Here is a 13,791-nt window from a genome sequence, read left to right on the forward strand (position 1 = left end):
GATGCTGGGGAAGAGCAGAAGCGGAGCGTCCTTGCTAAGCCTTCAGGGGATTATAGCCGTTGGTCTGAGCTGTGATAGATGGGTAGGAGTTAGCAGGTAAGGGATGGGGGAGAGCATTCCAGGAAGGAGGCAGGTGCAAAGGCCCTGTGGTATGAGACTGCAGGATGTGTTGGGAGCTATATGTGATTCAGTGTGGCTAGCCCTGTAGGGTCAAGAGAAGCCCACAAATAACAACATAATGCCATTTGCAGTAACATGGATGGACATGGAGATTGTCATTCTAAGTGAAGTAAACCAGAAAGAGAAAGAAAAATACCATATGACATCATGTATATGTGGAATCTGAAAAAACAAGATACAAGTGAGCTACTTATTATTTATAACTTAGATGACTGATTTCTTGAATATATGTAAGCACATTTGACTGTCTGTTATGTTTGGATTACTGCATTCTGTTGGTTCTTATTTTGTGGTGCTTTATTCCTTTGATAACTATGTACATTTAAAAAGCTAAAGCTCTAAACTGTTCTTAGAAACAATGAACAGTACAAATATGTAAATTTTTAAAATATGCAATATAGTGTACATATGTATTTACATGCAGTATATTGTATATGTGCACTCAAACTGTATCAATTTTACCTAAGAAAACTGAGAAAACAAAAAAGACAATGAACTTATTTACAAAACAGAAACAGACTCACAGACATAGAAAACAAACTTACGGTTACAGAGGAGGAAGAGGTGGGAAGAGATGAACTGAGAGTCCGAGATTTGCAGATACTAACTACTATATATAAAATAGATGAAAAATAAGTTTATACTGTATAGCACAGGGAACTATATTCAATATTTTGCAGTAACTTATGGTAAAAAGAGTATGAAAATGAATATATGTTATGTATATGTATGACTGAACTATTATGCTGTACACCAGAAATTGACACAACACTGTAAACTGACTATATTTTATTTAAAAAAAAAAAGGCTAAGCACAATATGAAAGAAATAGAGAGAGAAGTCCACAGAGGAAGGGAAGATAAGATCCAGAGGGATTTTAATTGGCACATGGAGAAAGCTTGATAAATGGTGATCATGGCAGTGGTGAAGGAAGCAATGAAAGTTTTCCCTGTCCAGAATCACAGGCCTTTCAAGGATCAATTTGAGAAATGTAACGGAAAGATACAGAGTAAGACTCAAGACTGGGTTAAGTGATGGAATCAGCAGTGCAATCAAGAAATGCTGAAGGCTACGTTCAGGGACGGTGCCGAGGAGAGGAGCAGACTGGGAGTGTAGGAGTCAAATGGGTAGTACCTGGTGACCACATGGAAGGGAAGAGGGAGTGGGCTGCCCCAGTTTCTGGCCTGGGTGACTTGGAGGATGGTGGCGGCACTCTCTGGAGTGGAGACCCCAGAGGAATGGCTTTGCTGGGTGACTATGAATTCATCCTGGGACATGCTGGGTTTGCGGTACACATGGTGTATATATAGCCAAGTGGAAAAGTCCCCTTGTCAGTTGGACATTGCAATCTGGACTTCAGGAAAAGTCCTAACTGGGTGTTGTCAGCAAGTCAGTATTTGGGAACTGTCGCCCCGTGGAGGGAGGGAGTTGGCTGAGAAGAGAAGGGATCCTACTCCAGGCCCGGGGATCCCAGCATCCACAGGGTGGCTGAGGCCAGGAGACAGAGAAGCAGTGAGAGAGGCAGGAGGCGAGAAGTGGGGTGGGGAGGGGAGTGAGGAAGACAAGAGACGGTGGGGGGTGCAGTTCAGGGAGGAGAGCTTAGCACAGGTCAAGGCTGAGAAAGATGGAGATGCAGCTGAGGGTTTTGGCGACTTGGTGGCCCTGGTGACACTGAGTGAAGGAAGGCCACTGGTGAGGACAAGTGCAGGGCAGCGGAGGGAAGAAGGTTGGGAAGATGGGATGCTGGCTCCAGGAGCACGAGGCCAGAGAGAGAACAAAGGAGCGGGTCCACAGCCCCGCTGGAAGGGCTAGACTGGGGCGGGCAGGAAGCTGCCTCTCCCGCAGCTATGTGAGAAGGACGGGTGGGAAACAAGTGGAGTAAACACACAGATGGCGAGTCAGAAAGGTGGTGTATCAGGCCGGGTGCCCTGGGAAACAGATGCCAAATGGAGTTAGGAATGAAGAGATCTAGTGGGGAGCAACCCCTGTGAAAAAGAGGGGGCAGGAGCAGCAGGAGCGGGCAGGATGATGGCGGGCGGAGCCTCACACTTGGGGCAGAAGCCGGGAGGCCCTCACAGCCCTCCCTGAGCACTGGCCGCAGCTGCCGCCCCCAACCCTCGAGGTTGCCCCTGGCAGGGAGGACTGAGCAGCCTCCATGACAGCCACAGTGGGGGCTCCCCGTCTGGCGACCTCTGATTTCTCAGAGGTGAGGGATTGTCTGCCAGAAGTGCGGTGGAGAGGTCACAGGTGGAGGGCAGTGGAGAAGGCCTGGAGCAGCTCTAGGGGAAAGGGAGAGAAAGGCCGGCTGCTCCGGTGGGGCTGAGACTGGAGGTTCTGTAGGGGTCTAGTACCCCCGTGGGGGAGATGAGGGCGGCAGGAGGTTGGTCTGACTTGGAGCTAGGATGCCTAGCCTGGTCAGGGGCACTGGAAGGACACAGGAGTTGTGGGCGGGGGAGCAGGCCTGGGGAAGTGGGTATCTGATGTGATGCAAAGGGTCTGGGCCTTCGGGAGTGGGAGATGAGGATGGGCTGGGGCGGGGATGCAGGGGAACTCCATGAGGTCAAGGACAGGGGTGGGAGTCATGGATGAAAACTCTGGAAGGAAAAAGACTGGGATCAGATAGTGGGGACTCTGGAATTGTTTAAGAGCAGAGGTGGAACAGTTCTAGGTAATAACAATGTTGGGTGGCTGAGGAGGGCACAGAGCCATGAGGCAGGGCTGTTCCAGGATATGGGGTCACAGCTGATGGCATGTTTTCAGTCCTGCCACATCCCCCGTCAGCCAGCAGCCCTGCAACCCTGTGTCTGACAGCCCCAAGCTCCTGGTGCAGGGCTAACCCTCCGGCACAGCGCAGGCCCGGTCACGTGCCTGACAGCTCCCACCAACGCCCCTCCGGGACAGTTCCAGGCTAAACCTTGACCCTCAGACAGGAGGAAGGAGGATCCACCTCGGCCAGAGGCCACAGAAGGCTGAGAAGCCCCAGTCCCTGAAGGGCAGAGCTCCCTTTGAGGAGACACTAGGGTCCACAGGGGAAGTACAAGAGGGCATTTAACAGAGGACTTGACTGCCTCCAGGCACTCAGGAAAGGCTTTCTATTTCTAGCACCTGATGCCTGGGCTGAGATCTGAGGGGAAAACAGGGAATCCTGGGTGAAGCAGGGGGATCAAGAGGAGGCTCACAGAGAGGACCCACTGGCCCAGCAGAGCCCAGCCTGCAAACTCCCCTTTCTTGTCACATTGCCTTCTCCTGGGTTTTCGAAGAACTCTTGTTCCCTTTCACCACAGGGCCTTTGCCCACGCTGTCCGTCTCCCGGGAAAGCGCCCCTGCCTCCTCCCCCATCCTTTAGGGAATTGCTAAGTTTGGAAAGCACCCAGAATTACTTGAGGAAAGACTCTGTAGCAGATACATTTGAATTTGCCACACACTTCACTCAGAGACAAAGGCCAAGTCTGTGGCTTTCTCCTGTGGTGCCATGTCCTCGCTGGTGAAAGGTGGGCCTTGCTGTGTGACAGAGGGGAAAGGAGTGGAGTATGAAGGAGACGTGAGCTCAAAGGCCCCTCACTGTGCAAGGCACAAAGTAGGTGCCCAAAATTAGCTGCTGAATGACTGAAGGCCCCGGCCAAGGCAGCATATTTAACATCCACCCTTTCCTCCCAGGCAGTCAATTTGCCCATGACTAGGCTCAACTTCTAGATGATCTTGGGGCCACGGCATATGCTGGGACTGCGCACCTCAAGGCCTTGGATTATACCTGTCTTGCTCAAAAACTACAGGAAGTTGCTAAAGGGGCCAAAAGAAGAACCAGGGTGCTTGTTGCTCTGTTCTTTTCCCCACCTCCAGCTGTTGCCTCATGGAAGATCAAAATAAGCAAGATAAAAATCCGTCCAACTCATAGCTCCAGAGAGATAGGAGTTGGGAAGGAGATCCACCCTTGGCTCTGCCTGGCCTGTCTCTCTCCACTGTGTGGCCCGGGGAGGCCCAATTCAGGATGGTGACCTCTGAGGCGGGCACCCCAGCCTGTGCCAAGGTCCCCTGCCTTTCATTTTACACTGTTCTGATCTCTCAGGAGATCCAAATCTGGTTTCATTTCTAGATGGTGGGCCTGGTTGTTTTCATCTTCTCTGACAAAAAGTCTGGTGTAAGTCAGGGAGGGGTGGAAACCCACGATCCTCCAAACCCTGCTCCCAGAGGAGCTGCAGTGGTGCTTCTCCTTGGAAGCAGGCCCAGCCCCCAGCACCTCACTCCCTCCAGCCTGACCTCGGTGATGCAGCCTTCACCCCAAACCCGACCCGCGGAGGCCCAGGCCCAGCCAGGAGTCACTCCAAAGCCCTTGAGGCTGAGTAGGATCAGGCAGGCCATGGGGCCCAGAGGAGACTGATTCTCTCCAAGCGAGGACAGAAGAGAACTAAGGCACAACCTTCTTGGAACGTGACACCAGGGCTTCGCCCAGAGGTGATTTTAGATCATTATTTGTTGAATGCCCTCCAGAATTATTTGAGTGAATAAAAGGATGATATTGACACTGAGTCAAGAGCCTTCAAAACCTGAACATTTCTAGGGTGAGAAAGCCCTTTACCAGCCTCTTTCCCTTTGTCGGGAGACCCGTACTCACCCCACCAATGGACAAGCACGGCAGCCCTCCTCCTCCCTGCCGGTTCAGAGCGTCCCCGTCAATGAGACGGCCTGTTGCCTCCTTTCCACCCGGGCGCCAGCTGCCCCTTCCCCACGCTTCATTCCCACCATGCTCTGCCTCTGTCCCTGCACCCCGTGCAAAGCACACACAGAGAGCCCTCACCCATATCAATCTATGTGAAATTGTCTGGACACAGAAAGTGCTAGGGTAGGAAACACACGCACGCTGAAGAAGCACAAACTGGGCAAAAAGGTAGGAATTCAATTTCACTGATTTTTTTTTTATGAGGGGGAGGTAATCAGGTTTCTTCATTGATTTCTGCTTGGAGGAGGTACTGGGGATTGAACCCAGGACCTCTTGGGTGCCAAGCATACGCTCTACCACTTGAGCCATACCTTCCCCCTCACTGATTTTTTGTTTTTTTCAATTACGGGATTTCCCAGTGTCTCAAAAGAAAATGACAATCCCCAGACAAGTGTACATAAGTAAACAACGTAAAGACACTGGCAACAAACCCACTGTGGGTGGGAAATCACCAACAAGGGGAACTCTGCTCCCCTCTGAGAGTTCTGCAATTGTCCCAGGGCTGCCATTCCTGCTCCTCTGTCCACACTGGAAGTTGTGCAAGATGCTGTCAAAAGATCACACAGCCGAAAGGCAGGAACCTCAAGTTCCAAACCCATGACGGCCCCTAAGTCGCTGTGTGACCTTGGGTGAGCTCCTTAGTATCTCTGGGCAACTCTGTATGTCTCTCCACCTGTAAAATGAAGGCTGGCCTCTAGAGCTCCTACTGCACTCACAGTACCTCGCCCAGAACTGCCTAGGAAGGGCTTAATGAGTACAAATGGAAAGAAATGGCCCAGCATGATTCTGAGTCAACATAACCCCAAACCTGACTTAAGATTTGGATAAATAAGGTACCATTTCCCAACAAGTTTCATCAGGAAGTTGGACAGAATGCATCCTCGGAGGATCAGAAGGTCTTAGAGATTTTCTTTTTCAACAACGAATTTTTCAGCCCAGGGGGTGAAGCAGGGTTGGGGGTGGAAATTAGCAGAAGTAACTCTGTGGGGGCAGTGGAGGGACCCATGTGACAGAATCACTAGCGGGGGCTTGCTGTGTCATGGCACCACTCCAGGCTGCCTTAGGCCTGCCTCCAGGCGGTGAGCCCTGGATGTAGGCCCTGCCCTTGTGGGTGCATGATGACAGTGACATGTGTCTGCCCAGTGACTGGATGCAAACCCAGACATTGCCCTAGCCGAGGCCAGGGAGGAGGTGGGTGACGTACTCTCGGACCACCCGTGCATGAACACAGGTGGAGAAAGGACAGCCCTCTGGAGGACGGGCGTGCACGCGGGGTCCTGGGCCTTCTGTCCCGGCAGAGACCCCAGAACTCTGAGAGATGCCTGCTGTTGCCCTCGGAGAAGCTTCATCCTCAGGGAGTCTCATGCCCCTCCCAATACCCTCTACCCATCTCTTCAGGACTCAGGGGGACGTGAGGACCTCAGAGTCTCCTCAGGGAGGGTCTTCCCAGACTAGTTCTGGGCATGGCCACACGTGCATCCCAGGACGTTCTGTTCCCAGGTTCCCTCTGCCCCGGAGGGGAGACAACCCAGTGGCTGGAAAGCTCAGCATGGGGGGGGTGGGGAGACCAGCTCCGCCCCTCACCCACCACGCAGGCTGTGGGAAAGCTACCTGGCCTCTGTTTCCTCTCTTATAAAATGAAAAACAGGACCATCTCAACAAGCGGTTATGCAAATTAAATGAAATAATGTACCGAGAGCACTGGGCAACCCAGAGCTAGCTCGTATTTATGGTGATGATTACACAGAGCTGCGAACTCTCACAGATCAGAGCAACAGCAGGCCTCAGGGACAGTCTGCCAGCCACGCTGCTGAAGCGGGCCTGGTCAGGTCACGTGCCCGGGACGGGAAAGGCCAGGAACACCTTGCTGCCCCAAGGAGGGGCAGGCTCTAGGATGGGGAGTGCCCGTGGGCTGCTGAAGAGGTTATGAAACCCACCCCCTTAGTGCACAGCTAAGGAAACAGTCTCAGAGACAATGAGTGACATGCTAGAGGTCACACTGTAAGTTTGTAACAGTATTTGGACAAGAGGACATAATAACTTCTAATTTCTTCTCAGTGTGGCCAGATTATTTTCTCAGGTATTAACCTGTGTTTAGATAGCTGCGTTCTTCCTTTCCCTTCCTATCCCAAGAGGGTCTTGGATCTGTCCTCTTTGAGCTTCAGGACCAGACGAAGCCAGCACTGGGCACAGAAGTCTCAACTGCGGCCTGGAGGCAGAATCAGAGCACAGGGCCCATGCAAGTGGACAGCTCATAGAAGCCCCTTTCCTGGGCAGCACCATGAGCCTCCTGGGTTCTGGGGTGACCCTTACCAGGAGGAGGCCTTTAATGACCAAGATGGAATTTCCTTCCTGGCTGGCCAGATGGGAGCTAAGGGTTGGAACTGAGCTGATCTCAGGAGGGTGTTGGATGGAGAGTCATACTGTCCACACAAGTCACTGCTCCTTCCCCTTTGCGACATGGTTCCCTCTGACCATATCACTCGTTTGTACAGGGCTTTACAAAGTGCTTTCACAATCGTCCATTCAGCCCCTGAGATTCCGCCTGTTAACCAGATGAAAAAAACAGAGCTCTATAAAATGGACCGGATTTGCTCAAGTTCACATTAAATAGTAAGAGTAGGAAGAAGCCTCAGTTCTCCTGACTCCAAGACAGTGCTCTTTACAACCTGTCACTGCCCACCCTGCACTGGTCTCTGTACGCAGCTGACCCCTTGCTGCCAGCTGAGCCTGCTCTCAGAGAGCACACTTCATTGTTACTAGGGTCCCACAGCCCAGGCCAGACCTCCGAGGGAGAAGCAGGCTTGCAGGGAGCATCTGGGCAGGCCTGCCCTTCCTGGAGGCCCCTGCCTTAGTGACCTGGCAGGATGCAATGATGACTTTCTAGACACTCACCTGACCTGGTAGTATGTCAACTTGGATGGAAGCTAAGGGCCTAGACATTAACAAAAACCCCTATTGCTGATTGGGAAACCAAAACAAAAAGTACAACTGGCCGCCAAACATGAGAAAATCTGTAAACACACTAGCAAATAAATGCCTGCTAGTGGGGAGGGTATAGCTCAGTGGTAGAGTTCATGCTTTACATGCACGAGGTCCTGGGTTCAATCTTCAGTACTTTCGTTTAAGAAAGAAAGGAAAGAAAAGAAAGCAAGAAAGCAAGCAAGCAAGAAAGCAAGCAAGAAAGAAAGGAAAGAAAGAAAGGAAGGAGGAAGGGAGGGAAGGAGAAATGCCTGCTGAATTCACGTTACTGTTTTTGCTGTTATGTCTATTAGGTTGGCAAAGTCTTCTTCCATCCATGTTATTGGTGTGAACGTAAACTGATACAACTTTTCTACACACACACACACACACCCCCCACACCCCAAAAGCCTTACAAGTATTCACTTCCTAAATACAACATGGTATCTTAAATTTTCCACAGCACGGAAAACAGACAGAAAACTGGAGAAAGCCAAATAAAGTCTGGAGTTTAGGTAACTGCATACCTAAATTAGTTAAATTAGTTTTGACAAATACACTCTGGTGGGTAAGACACCAACAGCAGAGGAAGCTGGGTGAAGGGTGTATGGAAACTCGCTGTTCTATCTTCACTTTTCTGCAAATCTAAAATCACTTCAAAATGAAAGCTTTTTTTTCATGTTTCACCCAGAATTTCTTTTACCCAGAATTTCACTTCTAAGATTTTATTTCAAAACTTATCAGAGATGTAGATGGACATTTATGCACAAGGATATTGCACCACTTGTGGTGATCACAGGACTGTGGCAATTATCTACATGTTCAAGAACAGCACGTTGATTAAAGAAGTTATGGTGTAGCCAACGATGACAGAATGTGGTCAGAAAGACTCACATTACAGTAATATGTATTGACATGGAAAATGCTTACAATAGAAGGTGAAGGGAAAGAATTAGGACACAAAACTATACATTTTAAGCCAATATAATTTTTAAAACAACGAACATAAGCAAGACAAGAAGAAAATACACCAATATACTAAAAGTAGTCACTACTGAGTCATATAATTAGAGTGAATCGTTATTTTCTTCTTAATACATTTATATATCTTGTAAATTTTCTACAATGAACATATGTTATATTTATAATCAGGGGGGAAAAAGGTATGAAAAATCCCCAACCCATGGCAGTTCCTCAAAAATTTAAACACAGAATTACCGTATGACCCAGCAATTCCACTATGAGGTACACACTCAAGAGAACTGAAAACATATGTCTGCAAAAAAAACTTGCATGTGAATGTTCAGAGCAATATTATTTACAATGGCCCCCAAATGGACACAATCCACATCTCTAGCATGATAAATGACATGTGGTATATTTATCCAATGGAATATTATTCTGCAATAAATAAGAATGAAGTATTAATGTGCGCTACACCATGAACCATGAAAACATTATGTTAAGTGAAAGACACCAGACCTCAAAGGACACATGGTAAGATTCTGTTCATATAAAGTGCTGAGAATAAGTACATCCCTAGAGACAGAAAGTAGATTAGCGGCTGCCAGGGGCTGGGGCATAGTGAGCGACTGCTGATGGGCTGGGGTGCTAAAGATGTTTTGGAATTAGATAGTGATGATGGTTGCATAGCGTTATGAATAGCCTAAAAACCACTGAATTAGACACTTTGAAGGGTGAAGTTTGTGGCTTATTATATCTCAAAAAAAGAAAAGAAAAGAAAAGAAAAAGAAAGAGAAAGGAAAAAAATTCCCCTACCCAAATGCCACATTTCACTGCTTCTCATAGTTCCCTTTTAAAATGTTGTTTTCTTTACTTTTAAATGATGCTCAGGCCGATAGAATCCAGCTGCCCCCAGCAAAGCCAGACTTTTGTATGCAGAGCAGGCAGCCATCTGTTTACAGGGCAGATAGAATCCTGAGAAGGTGACTGTGACCAGAAATCGCTCCCCATCAGTTCCTTCCTTCCCACCAGTCAGTGGTCCTTCCCTCTTTCCTGCCTGCCTTCCTTCCTTCACCCTCCTTCCCTCTTCCCCTCCCTCCAGCTCTAGAGCTACCCCAACCAGCCAGAGGCCCCACAATGAGGAGCTAATCCTTAGAGTTACCCTTTGCAACTGACACTCCATTAAATCTCCCCTATAAAATAGTTTTCTGGGATTTTAAATGTACCGTGTGTGTGTGAATTAACTGATCAGAGCTTCCGGACATAAAGCTGACTGAAAGGGAAGGAGACAGGAGAGAGAACTTTACCAAAGGCAGAGGGAAGGGGAGGGTTCACAGCAAGCAGTGCCTCCTGGAATGGACCAGCCTCAATGGGGCGTGAGGGCACTGGCGTCAGGAACCCCCAGGGACGGAGGGAGGACAAGGACATCAAGGCACATACACTGACTTCCTTCCTGGTCCTGAGAAGGCAGGTCTGCTTTTCAACCTAACCGGGCCTGAGGCCACTCACCATGAAATCTCAGGCCTGGAGGCCTCTTAAGACATCCTGCGTGATGACATTGCTGCCCTAGACTACTGGGATCAGAAAAGGGAGAAGGGGAGCAACAGGGGCTGGCAAAGCCAGCGATGTGTCCCTCCTCCAACTGCCCCCCCCCCCCCAGCCCCGCGGAGGGCTCGGCTTCAAGGACACTCAGCCACCTCAATACCTGTGTTCGTGGTTTGTCCTGGCTGAGCCTCTTGTTCTGCTGGAAACCCAAGGTCTCCAAGCAGCCTCATAAAAACATATCTCCTGCAGGACGGGACCAAGAGCAAAGTCTAAAGACAACTCAGTTCCAAAAATGTAAAACTAGGAAGAAGCAAATGAAAAATTAAAAACCGGCCGGAGGTTCTTTTCTGCAGGATGTACAGAACTTTGTAACGAGTAGGTGAGGAGGTGGGCCTGGGACGCTCAGGGAGGAACGAGGAGGAGACAGGAGGTCCTGGAGCAGGGCAGCCCTTTGAGTAAAGATGCCACCCTCCTGCTCAGGGCCAGGCTGGGGTGGGCTGGGCAGACAATGTGTTGAAATTAAAAACTGGTGGAGGAATTTCAGAGAGTGGAAGCGGCAGTTACATAGTTCTGCACGTGAGAGCTCACCAAGGGGGCCTAACTGAGCACCAGGGTTCAGGTAGGAGGCAGGGGTGGGCGGGATCCTTGTGTGTAATGGTCAACAGTCCTGCCTGTCTGGCAATCCCCTCTCTCTTCACCTGGACACAGCACCTTATTTTTCTGAGGGAGACCTTCACCTCCCTTGATTCCTAGTGGGACTGTCAGCCCAGGATCCAGACCTGCCATTAGGACTCTGTCTGGTGATCACACGAGGAGGCTGGCACCACCTCTGCCCAAAGGCAGCCTTCCTGTCCCTGAAAGCTGGGCCCAACTTCCCTGGCCTTCCTGAGGCCTCAGAGCCAAGCCTTTCTTCAAGGCTGTGAGCTAGGATTCTTCTAATAGATAACCTTTTGGGGCTTATGTTGGCTGGACCTACTCTGAATCTTTTCCTTTCTTATCAACTCCACATCTCAGCCCATGCCAAACATGAGGCAATGGTATTAATCATTCCCATTATTTACTGAGCACCTACCGTGTGCCAAGAACAGTGTGCAGCCTGTCACGTGTATTACCTAATTCTCATTCCACAGATGCAGAAACTAGGATTCAGAGAGATTAATACCATGTCTAGAATTCCATAATTAAAAGAGATGGAAAGGGGATTCAGGTCTAGTTTGATCTAGCTTCCAAGCCTAAGGTCTCTCTCTCCCTCCCTCTCCTTCCTTTATTCCCTCTCTGTCCGCCCAGTTTTGGACATTGGGGGTTAGAGAGCTGAGTTAACCAGACTCTTCAGTTCCTGGCACTTGAACGCCACTGGTCCACACAAAGCCCTTCTCATTTTATTACCCAGCTCTTCCCATGTCACGGCACCACCTTCCCGTTGCCCAGGATCACGGCTCACATGTGATAGGGCCTGCCCTCTACTGACAGGCACTCCAGGTATTTGGAAGAGTCTAGCCTTTGGGTTTCTTTATTTCCTTGAGAATCAAAATCCAGTTTGACCTGGGAAACTTTTCCCATTAACTCTCTAGCACTCCTATCAATTGTCCAACCTACCAGCTTTATTGTGGGCTTAGCTCTGGGCTGGGCTGAGATGCGGAATTGATAAAGGGAAAGATTCAGTTTCCACTTTCAAGAAGTTTAAAATTCACACCTCCGTCCACTCAGCAAATAACATATGGAGCACAAACTTCATGTGCCAGCCTGAGGACAGAAAGATGAATGCAACAGTTCCTGCCCTGAGAGCTAAGAGGAGACAATTCAGCAATGAGACCTGTGTTACAAGGCTGTGGCAGAGGAGATGCAGGAAAGCTGGGAGGACACTGAACCCAGGTCTGGGCATGGCTCGGCTAGTAACACTAACCCCAGGAGTCACGAAGAAAGAAGAAATATAAATCTGTAAGTACATTTGTTTCTCCACATCTGCCTCAGCATCACACAATAATGCTGGACGGAATTTTCATCAGACTTGGAGGGGAAGTGTGGCGTGGCCAGACTTAAAATGCAGACTATGCGGCATGCAGTAAATTAGATGTGGGGAGCCCAGGGGACACCTCAGAGAAGGAAGCAGCCATTCTAGACCAGACCTGTGGAGACTGGAACCAAGGAGTACTGCCTGCCTGTCAAATGGGACACAGATGTCCCCATATGCAGATGCCTTCCCTGGAGAAAAATAGTGTGTTTGATATGAATCCCAATCAAAAGACACAGTGCAGAAGGCACTGCCCTGCAGGCAGGAGTCACAGCTGGGCTGCTTCCAACACGGGTAACTCCACTGTGGCCCGGGAGAGGTGGCAGTGGGGGCAGTTTAGCTAACAATGCTTATTACAGGTCCTAGCACATAGTTGGGCCTCCAAGCAAAGATCTTACATACTGAATGGTTTCTTCTCATTAAGAAAGGGATGTTCCAGCGTTACAGCAGAACCCCAAGCAGCGCGGGCTTCCTTGTGAGGTGGTAAGCTTTCTGTTATGAGAATTGTTCAGGCAGAGGCTGCGCACCCTACGCAAGTGTTTTTCAAACTCTTTGTGACCCATCACACACGTACAAAAACATCACACAAAAAGCAAAAGCTTCACAAAATGATACTCTTTCTTCCATATGCTATGCCCTGGCATTTGTGCTCTATTTCATTTTTCTTAAATGCTTTTCACCACTAAAAATTGGTTTCATGGGCCACAAATGGGTGGAGACCCACAATTTAAGTAACAGTCCCATGCTACTAGCCAGCATGTTCGATTCCCTGCCTTCCACAGTGCTGCCATTTCCTCTTTAACGCAGATCTTGACACCAGTGGGCCCCTCTACATATCACTTACCCCATCAAAAGGGCGATTCTCTTAGAGCCGAGCAGGTACTAGAAGGGGAAGGTTCTGTTGACAGGTACATGGACTCCCTGGTACAGCTGCCTAGAGACCAAAGCCTCTCATCCGACCCAACAAGTATTTATTAAGTGCCTACTGCATGCTGGGCACTGTCCTAGTCTCTAGGGACACAGTCATGAATAAGATACTAAAAAATCCCTGTCACAATGGCAAGGCTATGGATAAACTGGAACCCCTGTACATTGTTGGTGGGAATGTAAAATGGTGCATCCTTTGTGGAAAATGGTATGACAATTCCTTTAAGAGTTAAACATAGAATTATGTGGGATATACATACAAAGGAGTATTATTCAACCATAAAAGGAAGGAAATTCTGATACAAGCTACCACATGGATGAACCCTGAAGCCATTATACTAAATGTAATTAGCCAGACACAAAGAGACAAATACTACATGATTCTACTTATGAGGTACCTGGAAGAGACAAATTCATAGAGACAAAGCAGAATGGTAGTTGCCAGGGTCTGCGGGGAGGGAAGATGGGGAGTTGCTGTTTAATGGGT

General features: G+C 49.1%; 1 non-coding gene across 1 annotated transcript; it reads left to right on the forward strand.

The window, feature by feature from the left end:
- The first annotated feature begins 7,948 nt into the window (after nt 1-7,948).
- TRNAV-UAC lies at nt 7,949-8,020 on the forward strand. Its single transcript has one exon. It is a non-coding gene; the product is annotated as a tRNA-Val (tRNA).
- Nucleotides 8,021-13,791: the final 5,771 nt, after the last annotated feature.

The sequence above is a fragment of the Camelus ferus genome, chromosome 15 (assembly GCF_009834535.1).
Source record: "Camelus ferus isolate YT-003-E chromosome 15, BCGSAC_Cfer_1.0, whole genome shotgun sequence".
NCBI lineage: Eukaryota > Metazoa > Chordata > Mammalia > Artiodactyla > Camelidae > Camelus > Camelus ferus.